The following is a 14,090-nucleotide window of genomic DNA, read 5'->3' on the forward strand; positions in this document are numbered from 1 at the left end:
AGGGGAGTTCCTGATAGAGATTGCTAAAGGCTCGATAGCTATAGCGAAAAGTAAAGGAGAAAGGGGGCAACCCTGACGGGTACCCCGAGAAACCGTAAAAGGAACAGATAAATGACCGTTACAGTAGTGCTGAGAGACCGGAGAGGAATATAGGGTCTGTATAATAGAGATAAAGGATGAGGGATAACCAAAAAGTTGCATAGATTTAAAAAGATGGGACCAAGTCAAAAGATCAAACGCCTTTTCTGCGTCTAAGGCTAGTATGATATTGTGTGTCAGTGTGGGGTATGTTTTCAAATGTTGAATTACAGAAAGTACTTTACGTACGTTAGTCACAGAATGATGGCCCCAAATAAAACCAGATTGGTCCGGGTTGATTATGTGGGGAAGGGGAAATTTTAGACGGTCAGCTATGATTTTTGTAAAAATTTTATAATCTAAATTTAATAGAGAGATTGGGCGGTAGGAACTTGGGAGAGAGGAATCCCGTCTTGGTTTTAAGAGAACTTTTATTATAGCACTGTTAAAGTATAAGGGAAGAGACTTGGAAAGAATTATTGAGATATGCAATGCCAAAAGGTGCTTGTCAATTTTGTCTAGTAATAATTTATAAAATTCACTAGAAAAGCCGTCAGGTCCAGGAGCTTTATTAGGTTTCAGGTGACTAATAGTGGAGCGGACTTCTTCTAACGTAATGGGGGTATCTAGAGAGTCAAGAAAATCGGGAGGTATTTGCGGCAGCTGAGGAAAAGACCAGGGTTGAGGAGTCTCATCAGGGGGGGACAAACAGTCAGAATACAAAGATTCATAAAATGACTTCATGATAGTTGCAATGTTTTGAGGGTCATTAGTTAAGGAACCATCAGGGAGTTTTAAAGGATGTACTATCATAGGAGGAGAGGTACCTTTCAGAATATTAGTAAGAAGCTTACCTACTTTATTTCCAAATTTATGAAAACGAAAGTCAACTTTGAATTTATATTTATCCCCAATCAAGGAGAGAAATTCATTAAACTGAAGTTTTAACATTAAATATGTAGATTTAGTGGACGGTGAGGGGCGGGTTTTGAAAGCTTGAAAAGCTGCAGAGAGAGCATGTTGTATCTCTAAATAAGATTGAGCATATTTTTTCTTCAAAGCCGTGGAATATGAAATAATGTTACCCCGAAGTACTGATTTAGCTGTTTGCCAAAATAGAGGGGGGTCTATTTCCAAATGTTGTTCGTTTGAAAAATAAAAGGAGTCCCATGCCGCCTGTAGGGAGTCACAAAATTTCATAGAGTTAGACAGATGGGAGGGAAATCTCCATTGAGGGGTCGAAGTGTGATTAGTTTGTAAAATGAAAGAAAACCAAATCAATGCGTGATCAGAGATAAAAATGGGTTCGATGGCTGCATCCGTTACTGTTGGGAAGAGATGTTGAGAAATAAACACATAATCAATTCTAGAGAATGTATCGTGAGCGGAGGAGTGGCAGGAAAATTCTCTCTCTATTGGGTGAAGTGCACGCCATATATCAATTAACTGCAAATTTTCAGAGAAATTAGGTATTCCAAGTTTAGGAAGGTGTTGAGGTGTCCTAGAAGTATGGGAGCGGTCTAAGTAAGTAGAGGAGATTAAATTAAAATCACCACAAACAATAAAATTATCATTGGAGTATGGAGTCAGTTTAACTAGTAACATCTGAAAGAAAGATTTTTTATAAATGTTAGGGGCGTAAATATTGCAAAGGATAAAGACACGTGAATTAATGGAAAGTTTAGCGAGTAAAAAACGGCCATTAGGGTCTATATCAGAAAATAGCACATTAATGTTAAGGTTAATTTTTGCTAATAGAACAACCCCCCTAGACTTAGAATTGTATGGAGCTGCCGCTATAAGGGACCACTGTGACATCTGCAATTTCATGGATTCTTGTTGTGTTAGATGAGTTTCCTGTATGAAAGCAATATTAATATTCGTCTTGGATAAGTACATAAGAATTTTACGGCGTTTAGCCGGGGAGTTGATACCACCAACATTTAGTGTACCAATTTTCAGGTCAACCATTCAAAAATCGGAGATGGGTAAAAAGGAGTAACATTGTGTTAGTAACATGGATCAGAAATATGAAAAAGGAAATGGGGATAGGAGGGAGGGACATAGGGAAAATGCAAATACACATGATGAAATGTGATAATTGTTTGACAAGCAAACAAACTTCCGGACAAAAAATAAAGAATGAGAACTGAAATTAAACTCTGCATAACTTCTAATGCGGTACAGTACCCCAGATAACTTCCCGACAGTGGTATCTGGGTAAAATTGAACCCTATAATATATCGGAACTAAGCCACCAAATGCAAAGAGAATAATGTAGGATATTAAGTAATACACTGCCTTTAAAGAGAAACATCTCCAGGATTAAATGTTTGTTATAAGAACAAACGAGAAACAGTATAACATGAAAGCCCACATTGGCAACGCCTCCCTTTTTATATAATATTCAGGTGGATAAAACCTATATAATACTACCTAGGACAGATTCCATTATGATGAGTATTATCAGAAAATAAGACCATACTTAAACTTATCTTATTTAAGGGAACCAAACAAAGAGATAAGAATAACAATTATAATAAGGGCTCCTGGGTGGAACTTAAGAATCAAGTGTCTGTGTTGGGGCTGACATCAGTAATGTCAGTGTGGTCATCCGTGGACACCTCACGAAGGTATGACGCTGCATCTTCTGGAATGGTAAAATCCAAGTGCTTGTCTCCATCATAGATCTGAAGTTTAGCCGGGTAGAGTAAAGAGAATTTGTGTTTGGCGGATACTAATTTCGTACAAATGGGGTTGAAAGCCTTTCGAGCTCTTGTCAGCTCGGCAGAAAAGTCTTGAAATATGAGCAGTCGGTTGTTTTCCCACTGAAGGGACCGAATCTACCTAGACGCAGTCCATATGGCGACTTTGTGAAAATAGTTGAGGCACCTCAACAAGGTGACCCGTGGACGTCCGTCAGGGGAGCGAGGAGGAGGCCCTACATGGTGCACACGTTCAATTACTAGATCCTTGCAGGCGTCAGTGATACCAAGAAGGGTAGGTAAAGTAGATCGTACAAACTGAGTGAGATCATCACCTTTCACCGATTCCGGTAGGCCGACCAGCCTGATATTATTTCTTCTAGACCTATTTTCTGCGTCGTCTAGCTTCATCCAAAGCTGGTAATTTTATTTTTCAAGACGTTTAATACAACCCTGTACATCAGCCATATCATGACAAAGACCACCAATTCTGTTCTCGTTAACGGAGACTTTATGTGAGAGATGTTGTAATTGAAGTGAAATATCCGACACTGCCTTAGACAATAATGGAGACACAGCTTGCGTTATGGCTTCCGTCAGATCAGCATACGTTATTGGCGAATCAGGAGATCGGTCAGTCAGTGGAATACAGGAAAGAGACTGCGATGCTATAAATTTTTTAGGAGCTGGAGAAGAAGGGGGGTAGTAATGCCTGGAGCCATGGTAGAATTAGCTCTCCTTTTTTCCTGTCGAACAGGGAGGGAGGAAGCTGGGGTTTTAGCAGTAGAGTTGGGGGAGAGGAATCGGTCCATCAGTAACTGTAGGGTAGGAATAAAAAAGGAGATCTGAGAGCCTTTAAGATAGCACTGTACCCGATGCAGGGAGTATTGTGGATATGCTGGGTGACGCGTTGAGAGGGCCTTTTGTTAAAGGGTAAACGTTAGTGTAACCCAGTGAATTGGCTGTGTATAGCCTATATCAAAAACCGTACCTTATGCCTGCAAAGTCCCTGGGAGTGACTGATCTCACCGTCTAACCGTTGGCGGGACTGGGCTCTCTGAGGCGATGAATCGTGGGCGGCTTCTATGATGATCTCACCCGGCCTAGTGAATGCGGCTCACAGTAGCAGGCTTCGGCGGCTTCCAAGGCTCTTATTACCCGATGTGCCAGCTGGCGGGACCCACCCGGCTGGAATGCTGCAGCTTAAGGTGCGCGACCTCTCCCGTTGGTAGCTCCGGGGGAGCAGCTGCCGCGACACGCTGACCGGCGGGGACGTCCAGCATACAACAGCGGCTCGGCGTGATCGGCTGACGCCAGGGGTGCCTTACGGGACGTTACCGCTAAGGGCTTATAAGGGTGGCTGACTCGTGGAGACTGTAAAACAGTCGTTATAACGATACTGTTGTCGGGTGTTAATGGAGCTCTGTTGTGGAGTGTTCACAGCATGAGACCGGAACCGGAAGTCCTATTCTCTGGTATTTATATATTAATATGGATTGACTGTCCACCATACCCATTGGCCCACTGGCTTCAGTTATCTGGAACTGGAAACTTTGATACCGTGCTGTTTGTCTACGATCATCTGGTAGGGTATCCAGTGGGCACATATCTGCATGTAGTTCCCTGAATGCAATGTGGGCAACTGAATCGACCTCTTGCGCAAAACAGCCAAAGTATGGATCTTAACACTGTTGGACACACTTATCATAGTATAGCAAGTGTCCAAGTCTACCCTCGTATTGTCCCCTTCTTTTCAGGTGCAATGCTATATGTGTAGTATGATGTGATATGCATATACTGAACAAAACATGACCCAGTTACTGAGTTTATAGTATCTTTTCTATTTAAAACCTTTGCAATCTGGTGGACAGTTATGTAATAGGCAGTGGCGTGCAGTGAGGTCAGTGGCTGGTGAGGCACTACAGCCATAATGTCCACCGAATCCTGCCGATGACCCCTACCACTGCCGAGCCAATGCCCGCTACTGCCTCTGAGCCAATGCCCGCTGCCACCGCCAATGGCTTGCAAACTCGCCCACCATCAACTGACCCAGCCCTCTGCCACTAATTTGCATCTCAGTCCGATGCCACCAATGCCCGCTGCCTGCCTGCTCATCATACTTGTTGTATATTGTATATTGTACATTTTTATAGAAAAAAACATAATAATTAGTGTTTGGACTGGGAAGGGAGTGGGAGGAGGACATGAATGCAATTTTGTTGTTTAGGGCTTCCATTAACTTAATGGCAAAGGGTCTGAATGGGTTAAAAAAAAATTAAAAAAATGCGTGATGTCCCCCCTCTGAAGTATAACCAGCCTCGGGCTCTTTGAGCCGGTCCTGGTTGTTTAAATACTGGGGGAAAAATTGGACAGGGGTTCCCCGTATTTAGACAACCAGCCCCAGGCTCTTAGTCCGGTCCTGGTTCCAAAAATACGGGGGTCAAAAGATGTAGGGTCCCCCGTATTTTTAAAACCAGCACCGGGCTCCACTAGCCAGAGAGATAATGCCACAGCCAGGGGACACATTTATGTAGGTCCCTGCGGCCGTGGCATTACCTCCCCAACTAGTCACCCCTGGCTGGGGTTTCCTGGAGGAGTGGGGACCCCTTAAATCAAGGGGTCACCCCCCCTCCAGCACCTAGCTCCTGAGGGACCTATTCGCAAGCCCCACCACGGCGACCGTACAGTCCCGCAGCACGCCGCCACCCCTAACAGAGCCAGAAGTAAGAAGAGTGGCGAGTAGATGACAGGCGTCATGGTTAGCGGATCGCCACCAGTAATGGCGGCATGGAGGACAGGCTGTGGCTCCAGGCTTCAGAGACATAACATGTTCCACTGTGAGGGGCATGCTGAAGGCACAACTATACGCACACTGGCACTAAGTTTACAGGGGTTCTAACCCACTGTAAACCACAAATATAACCTCAGCCAGTATAAAAAAAAATGTGAAGACCGCGTGCCATTACGGGTGCGGGGCTTCACTTTGAGTGGATCCAGCGGCTCACCAGCACAATTTTCCCTCTGCAGCTCTTACTGAACAGCCTGACAGAGACACGCAGCTCCTCCACAAGGACTCCAGATTACATCAGCGGTACCAGGGGGTCATAGCAGGGGGGGAGCAGTATAGGAAAACTAATACCCTATTAAGGGTATTTAGTCTGCGACCCAGCTAAGCTCAGCTTTAGCAAGAAGGACGCTGTGTGGCTGGCTCCATCATACTCTGTGTCTCCCTAGAAGGGCTCTGTTTGGGTTAACTGGGCTTAACTTTTCTCCTGTGTGTGTGTGTGTGTATACTTTCACATTACAATGGCAGGCAAGGAGTGTGTTTCATGCACTGCAGATTATTTTTCTTCTTCAGGGGGATCACTACAATGTACTCGGGGTAGTACACATTCTCTTACTAGTGGATCCGAACCAGCATGGTTGGATTCTCCAAAAGAGATGATCTCAGATATTCCTAATAAATTGTCCCATACTGAGAGAGAAACGCAACAGTTAAGACAGTCTATGGATGACCTGATGAATAGAGATTTAAGTCCCATGGCCCATTCTCATACCCCTGCCATTTGTCCTCAAAAGCGTACTCTGGCCCAAATGATGATGATGTGTCAGACCCAGAGGATGGTAAGGTGGACTTAGGTGGGGGGATGCAGCCCTGTCACAGGGAATACAGGCCCTGATAGAAGCTATTAGGGAGGTCCTGCACATCAAGGATGACACAGTGACAGGAGAGGATGAGGAATCTTATTTTAATGTGAAAAAGAAATAATCTGTTACTTTCCCTGCATCTCAGGAATTAAATTCCCTATTTGAAGAAACTTGGGTTAATCCTGACAAGAGTTTTCAGATCCCTAAAAGGTTAATTACATTCTTCCCTTTTCCTCAGGATGATAGGAAAAAATGTGAAAACCCACCGATTGTGGATGCATCGGTATCTAGATTGTCACGCAAGATAGTCTTGCCTATCCCAGGGGGGCAGCCTCCTTAAAAGATGCCTCCTTAAAAGGCTGACTGCAAGACTACTCTCAATGTATGTTCACAGCTGCGGGAGTAGCCCAGAGACCTACTATAGCTTGTGCTTTGGTCACAAGAGCTATTGCAAAATGGTCAGGTAACCTACTGGAGAGTTTAAGTTCCTTACCCAAAAGGGAGATACTTTTACTCTTACACTATATACATGACTCTGCAAGTTTTATGGTTGAGGCCATAAAAGAGATAAGCTTGCTAAATGTATGCACCACGGCCATGGCAGTGTCAGCATGCAGGGGCCAATGGCTATGTCAGTGGACTGCGGATGCAGATTCCAGAAAAGGTGTGGAAAGCCTACCATTCACAGGTGAGGCCCTGTTTGGAGATGAACTGGATACGTGGGTATCCAAGGCTACGGCGGGTAAGTCTACATACCTTCCTTCCACAGCTCCTCCACCTAGGAAGACCTACTCGGCTCTTACTCTGCAGTCCTTTCGGACAGCAACATTAAAAAATAAGACCAAAGGTTCTTCTACAACCTTCAAAGGTTATAGAAGTAAACCCAAGAAATCAGCGGCTGCAGGTTCACAGGAACAGCACTCAGGTCTGCTTCCTCTAAGCCTTCAGCATGACAGTGGACCACACTGCCTGGAAGACAGGCAGGTGGGAGCCCATTTAAGAGATTTCAGTCACGTCTGGGCGACATCATGCCAGGATTCCTGGGTCATAGAGCTTATCACCCAAGGTTACAGACTAGAGTTTCAGGAACTCCCACCTCACAGATTCTTCAAATCAGGCTTACCAACTTCTCTATAGGCAGGTATTATTTTACAGGATGCAATCCAAATACTGGTACAGACTCAGATCATTGTTCTAGTTCCATCTCAGCTGCAGAAAAAAGGTTATTATTCCAACCTGTTTGTGGTACCGAAGCCGGACGGTTCGGTGAGACCCATTTTTAACCTCAAGTCATTGAACCCGTATTTACGGGTGTTCAAATTCAAGATGGAGTCTCTGAGAGCGGTGATCTCAGGTGTGGAGGAAGGGGAATTATTGGTGTCTCTGGATATCAAGGATGCACACCTTTATATTCCAATCTGGCCGCCTCATCAGGCTTATCTAAGGTTTGCATTACAGGACTGTCACTACCAGTACCAGGCATTGCCATTTGGCCTCTCCACAGCACAGAGGGTGTTCACCAAGGTAATGGCAGAGATTATGTTTCTCCTCTGCAAACAGGGAGTGAACATAATTACATACCTGGTCGACCTGCTGATCAAGGCACCATCCAGGGAGCGGTTGTTAGACAACATTGCCCTCTCAACTCGACTACTCCAGCATCATGGGTGGATTCTAAACCTACCAAAATCTCACCTGGAACCAACACGGAGGCTTCTGTTCCTGGGGATGATACTAGATATGGAGGCACAGAAGGTATTCCTTCTATTGGAAAAGGCATTGGTAATCCATTCGATGGTGCGAGATGTCTTGAAACCAACCCAGATATCAGTGCATCTCTGCATTCGCCTTCTGGGGAAGATGGTAGCCACCTACGAGGCGCTACAGTACGGAAGGTTTCACGCAAGGCCCTTCCAGCTGGATCTGTTGGACAAATGGTCCGGATCGTATCTCCACATGCACCAAAGGATACGTTTGTCGCCAAGAGCCAGGGTTTCTCTTCTATGGTGGCTTCAGACTTCTCACCTGACTAAGGGCAGAAGGTTCGGGATTCAAAATTAGATTCTGCTAACCACAGGCGCAAGCCTCAGAGGTTGGGGAGCAGTCACCCACGGGGGAACAGTTCCAAGGAAAATAGTCAAGTCAGGAAGCCATTCTTCTGATTAACATTCTGGAACTAATACAATGCCCTTCTACAAGCATCACAACTTCTTCAAGATCAAGTCATTCACGTTCAGTCGGACAATGTGACGGCAGTTACATACATAAACCGACAAGGCGGAACAAAGAGCAGAGCAGCAATGTCAGAGGTGACAAGAATTCTCCTCTGGGCAGAAAGACACATGGTGGCATTGTCGGCAATCTTCATTCCGGGAGTAGACAACTGGGAAGCAGACTTCCTCAGCAGATACGACCTCCACCCAGGAGAGTGGGGCTTACACCCGGAGGTGTTCGGGTGCTTGACACACCGGTGGGGCATTCCACAAATTGACATGATGGCCTCTTGTCTAAATAAGAAGCTACAGCGCTATTGTTCCAGGTCGAGGGACCCACAGGCGGTGGCGGTGGACGCTCTGGCATCCCTATGGATCTACCAGATGGTGTATGTGTTTTTGCCACTGTCACTGATCCCAAATATTCTCAAAGTTGCTCCGTACTGGCCAAAACGGGCTTGGTACGCGGATCTACTGGACATGCTCCTGGAGGATCCGTGGCCTCTACCTCTTCGAGAGGATCTCCTGTAACAGGGGCCGTTCATCTACCATGGCTACGTTTGACGGCATGGAAGTTGAGCATCAAATTCTAGCTCGGAAAGGAATTCTGGATAAGGTTATTCCGACTTTGATCCAAGCCAGAAAAGGGGTAACATCTAGGCATTACCACTGTATTTGGAAGAAATACGTCTCTTGGTGTGAGAACAGGAAATTTCCTATGGTGGAATTTCAACTGGGATATTTTCTGCTTTTTCTGCAGTCAGGTGTGGATGTGGGCTTACGCCTGGGCTTCATAAAAGTCCAGATTTTGGCCTTGTTAATTTTCTTCCAGAAACAACTGGCTTCCCTCCCTGAGGTTCAGACGTTCTTTAAGGTTCTGCACATTCAACCGCCCTTTGTGCCTTCCATGGCACCTTGGAATCTCAACGTGGTGTTGCAGTTCCTCTAATCGGAATGGTATGAGCCCTTACAGGTGGTGGACGTAAAGTTTCTTACGTGGAAGACCGTTACACTGTTGGCCCTGGCTTCCACCAGGCAGGTGTCGGAACTGGGTGCATTGTCTCACAAGAGCCCCCTATTTGATTTTTCATGAGGATCGAGCTGAACTCAATACTAGTCAGCAATTTCTTCCAAAGGTGGTGTCTGCATTTCATATCAACCAACCTATTGTGGTTCCGGTGGTTACCGACACCTTCTCTACCTCAAAGTCCCTAGATGTTGTGAGGGCTTTGAAGGTGTATGTAAAGCGAGCAGCTCGTCACAGAAAATCGGACTCACTGTTTATTCTTTAAGATCCCAATAAAATTGGGTGTCCTGCTTCAAAGCAGACAATTGCACTCTGGATCAGGCTTACTATCCAGCATGCCTATTCCACGGCAGGTTTGCCATGTCCAAAATCTGCACAGGTCCACTCTACTAGGTCAGTGGGTTATTCCTGGGCAGCTGCCCTGGGTGTCTTGGCTTGACAGCTACTTGGTCGGGTTCGAACTAGAGATGTGCACCGGAAATTTTTTGGGTTTTGTGTGTTGGTTTTGGATTCGGTTCTGCGGCCATGTTTTGGATTCGGGCGCGTTTTGGCAAAACCTCACTGAAATTTTTTTGTTGGATTCTGGTGTGTTTTGGATTCGGGTGGTGTTTTTTTTCCAAGAAAACCCTCAAAAACAGCTTAAATCATATAATTTAGAGGTAATTTTGATCCTATAGTATTATTAACCTCAATAACCATAATTTCCACTCATTTCCAGTCTATTCTGAACACCTCACACCTCACAATATTATTTTTAGTCCTACAATTTGCACCAAGGTCGCTGGATGACTAAGCTAAGCGACCCAAGACGGCGGCACAAACACCTGGCCCATCTAGGAGTGGCACTGCAGTGGCAGACAGGATGGCACTTAAAAAAATTGGCCCCAAGCCATAGGCGTGCGCACAGGGGGTGCCTGGTGCGCACAGGCACCCCCTAATGAGCAGCACCCTCCACACGCAAAGTGATACCTGCAGCACAGTGATTACTACTCATTCCTGTGCCTCCCTACTGCTGAGCCCGCCGCCCGGTCTGGACACAGATATACGGCATTTTATGTGAACGGTCCTTTCCTGGCCGGTGGCCGCGATGTGTACGTCACTGTCTGACATCCTCCTGGCTCCGCCTATTGAAGTGACGTGATGCTGCGCGACCTCCATACCTGCCCACCCGCGCTCTCTCTCTCTCGCCTCCTGGCTGCACTAACTCCTCCTTTGCTGGCGTGCCGCAATCAGGCGGCCAGCATTGATCTCAGTTGGGCTTGGAGTTGGAGCCGAGGACAAATTCCGACAGTTCAGTTGAGGCGAGTAACAGTAACCACACCGCTCAGTCACTGACTGTTAACTGGCCAGCTCCTGTACATTAAAAGTTACAAAACAAAAGGAGATCTGTACTCTGTAGGACTATATGTGCTCTCAGGGGAAAAAAAAAAAAAGAAGCCTGCGTTCACTGACACACACACATACAATATATATATATATATATATATATATAGTGAAGAAAAGAGGCGGCACTCAAGCAGACTTGATGAAAAAAAATAAGTTGGTCATTTTTTTCATCAAGTCTGCCCGAGTGCCGCCTCTTTTCTTCACATATTGAGGAATATATATATATATATATATATATATATATATATATAGATATACAATTGTCCTGGCACTCCTCTTTTAATGTATAGTGCTGCGGTGCCCTCCCAGATAAATAATTATATATATATATATATATATACACACACACACACACACACACACACACACACACACACACACACACACACACACACACACACACATGCCATGTTTTCTATAGTGCACTGTGTCTTACAGGGAAGGGGTATATGGATAAACTGTATGTATGCAATTTGAAGCTTGACAAAGGTCCAGTGAGGACTGAAAATGTCAGTGTGATGATTTCATCCATGCTTCAATAAAACTTAGTGATTTATGGAAATACTGGTGAGTGCACTCCTAGACTTAAATATATATATATATATATATATATATATATATATATAAAAGCTGTTTAATATGTATTAAATCTTTCATTCTGTAATTTTTATTACTATGGACTATTTATATCCCTCGAAATCTGATTAATAATGTGTTATTATTACTTATATAGTAATGGTGAGCACTGCTGGGGGCATTATGTGTATTTGGCACTATTGGGAGTACTATGTGTATTCAGCATTGCTGGGGGCTTATTGTATGACATAATGTGAATTTGGTTCATGCTGTGTGATGTAATGTGAATTTTGGCTCATACTGTGTGGTGCAACGTGAGTTTCAGCTCATACTGCGTTGCGTAATGTGACTTTTGGCTCATACTGCATGGCGTAATGTGAATTTTGGCTCATACTGCGTGGCATAATGTGAATTTTGACTCATACTGCGTGGCGTAATGTGAATTTCGTCTCATACTTTGTGGCGTAAGGTAAATTTCGGCTCATACTGTGTGGCGTAATGTGAATAAGGGGCATTACTGTCAGTAGGTGGTGAGCATGGGGACATGTGTGACAAAAGCTGGTGACCTGTATATATAGAGAGTCTGATGGCATAGAAAGAGGCAAATGTGGCTCTGATGGCACATGTGTAAATTATAAACTTTAATTGTGTTATAGTAAAAGTGAAATGTTTGGCCCCCTAAATCTTCCGTACTTTTCAGAGTGGCCAACTCAATATCTAGGTGTAGGTGCTGGGGGAGGGGGGGGGGGGGGGGGGGCAAGGGATGGGGAATGTATATACCCACTACTCTCTAGTTCTGCCACTGTGTCAGGGATAGGTTGGGGAAGTGTAATCAGCAACAGGGTGCAGCGGCAGCTAGGACTTAGGGTTATGCCGTAGCAGACAGTCAGTACCAGACGGTTGTCGCACCGTTATGTTTAATTTTATTTCTCTGGGGTGTATTATATCTACTTTCTTATTAGAAATTCGGTAGAAATTAGATTTAAGCCATGTGATTTTACTGAGGGAATGTAAAATAGATGATATGTCCCTGGGTGGTGCTAGACACGCCCAAAAGGTTGTGTTAGACACGCCCAAAAGGCGGTGCTAATCACATGCACCTCCAACGGTGCACCCCCTAATAAAATTAGCTGCGCACGCCTATGCAAACAGCACATGATGCAAATAAAAGAGAAAAAGAGGTGCACTGTGGTCGCTGGACGGCTAAGCTAAGTGACACAAACACCTCAATATCACAGGAATTATTCGTTCTAATCAATGGTATTATTGGTCCAAATCACTGGAAGAAAATGACAAAATCACTGGAATCATTTGGCAAGATCACTGTAATTAATAATTAATTATAAATCACTGATATTAATTGGTAAAATCTCGCTATCGCCTGCCTAGTGAAGTGGAATCTAGATGGGATTTTGTACTGGGGACACCAATAACTTCATCAATTGTCTAAATCCCAATGCACTAATGGCGGAAAACGGGTGCACGTCTAACAGCGCACTGATTATACTGAGCACTGATTATACTGAGCGCTGATTTTACTGAGCACTGATTTTACTGAGCACTGATTATACTGATCACTGATGATACTACGGAGAACTGACACTGAGCAACGAGAACAGCACTGGACTATTGTACTGTAGGTTACTGGTCACCACAATGCAGCACTGACACTGAGCACAGATATTTAGCACTGATCAGGATACTAGAGGTGACACAGAGCAGCAAGATACAGCAATGGCCTACTGTACTGTACTACTATATATATATACTGGTGGTCCCTAAAATGCTGCATTGTACTACTATACTGCTCACAAACAATGCAGCACAGATATGGATACTTGAAGTGACACTGAGCTGCAAGATACATCAATGGCCTACTGTACTATGCTACTATATATACTGGTGGTCACCAAAATGCTGCACTGTACTACTATACTGCTCACAAACAATGCAGCACAGATATAGATACTCGAAGTGACATGGAGCTGCAAAATACAGCAATGGCCTACTGTACTGTACTACTATATATATACTGGTGGTCAACAAAATGCTGCACTGTGCTACTTTACTGCTCACAAACAATGCAGCACAGATATGGATACTTGAAGTGACACGGAGCTGCAAGATACATCAATGGCCTACTGTACTGTACTACTATATATACTGGTGGTCACCAAAATGCTGCACTGTACTTCTGTACTGCTCACAAACAATGCAGCACAGTTATGGATACTTGAAGTGACACGGAGCTGCAAGATACAGCAATGGCCTACTGTACTGTACTACTATATATACTGGTGGTCACCAAAATGCTGCACTGTACTACTATACTGCTCACAAACAATGCAGCACAGATATGGATACTTGAAGTGACACGGAGCTGCAAGATACATCAATGGCCTACTGTACTGTACTACTATATATATACTGGTGGTCCCCAAAATGCTGCACTGTACT

The 14,090-nt window shown here is 44.5% G+C and overlaps 1 protein-coding gene across 7 annotated transcripts in view; it reads left to right on the plus strand.

Annotated features, from left to right (window-relative positions):
* Window positions 1–14,090, plus strand: part of CACNA2D1 (calcium voltage-gated channel auxiliary subunit alpha2delta 1) — a 1,227,493-nt gene that overhangs the window by 563,333 nt on the left and 650,070 nt on the right. The window lies entirely within an intron of this gene.

The sequence above is a fragment of the Pseudophryne corroboree genome, chromosome 6 (genome assembly GCF_028390025.1).
Source record: "Pseudophryne corroboree isolate aPseCor3 chromosome 6, aPseCor3.hap2, whole genome shotgun sequence".
Lineage (NCBI taxonomy): Eukaryota > Metazoa > Chordata > Amphibia > Anura > Myobatrachidae > Pseudophryne > Pseudophryne corroboree.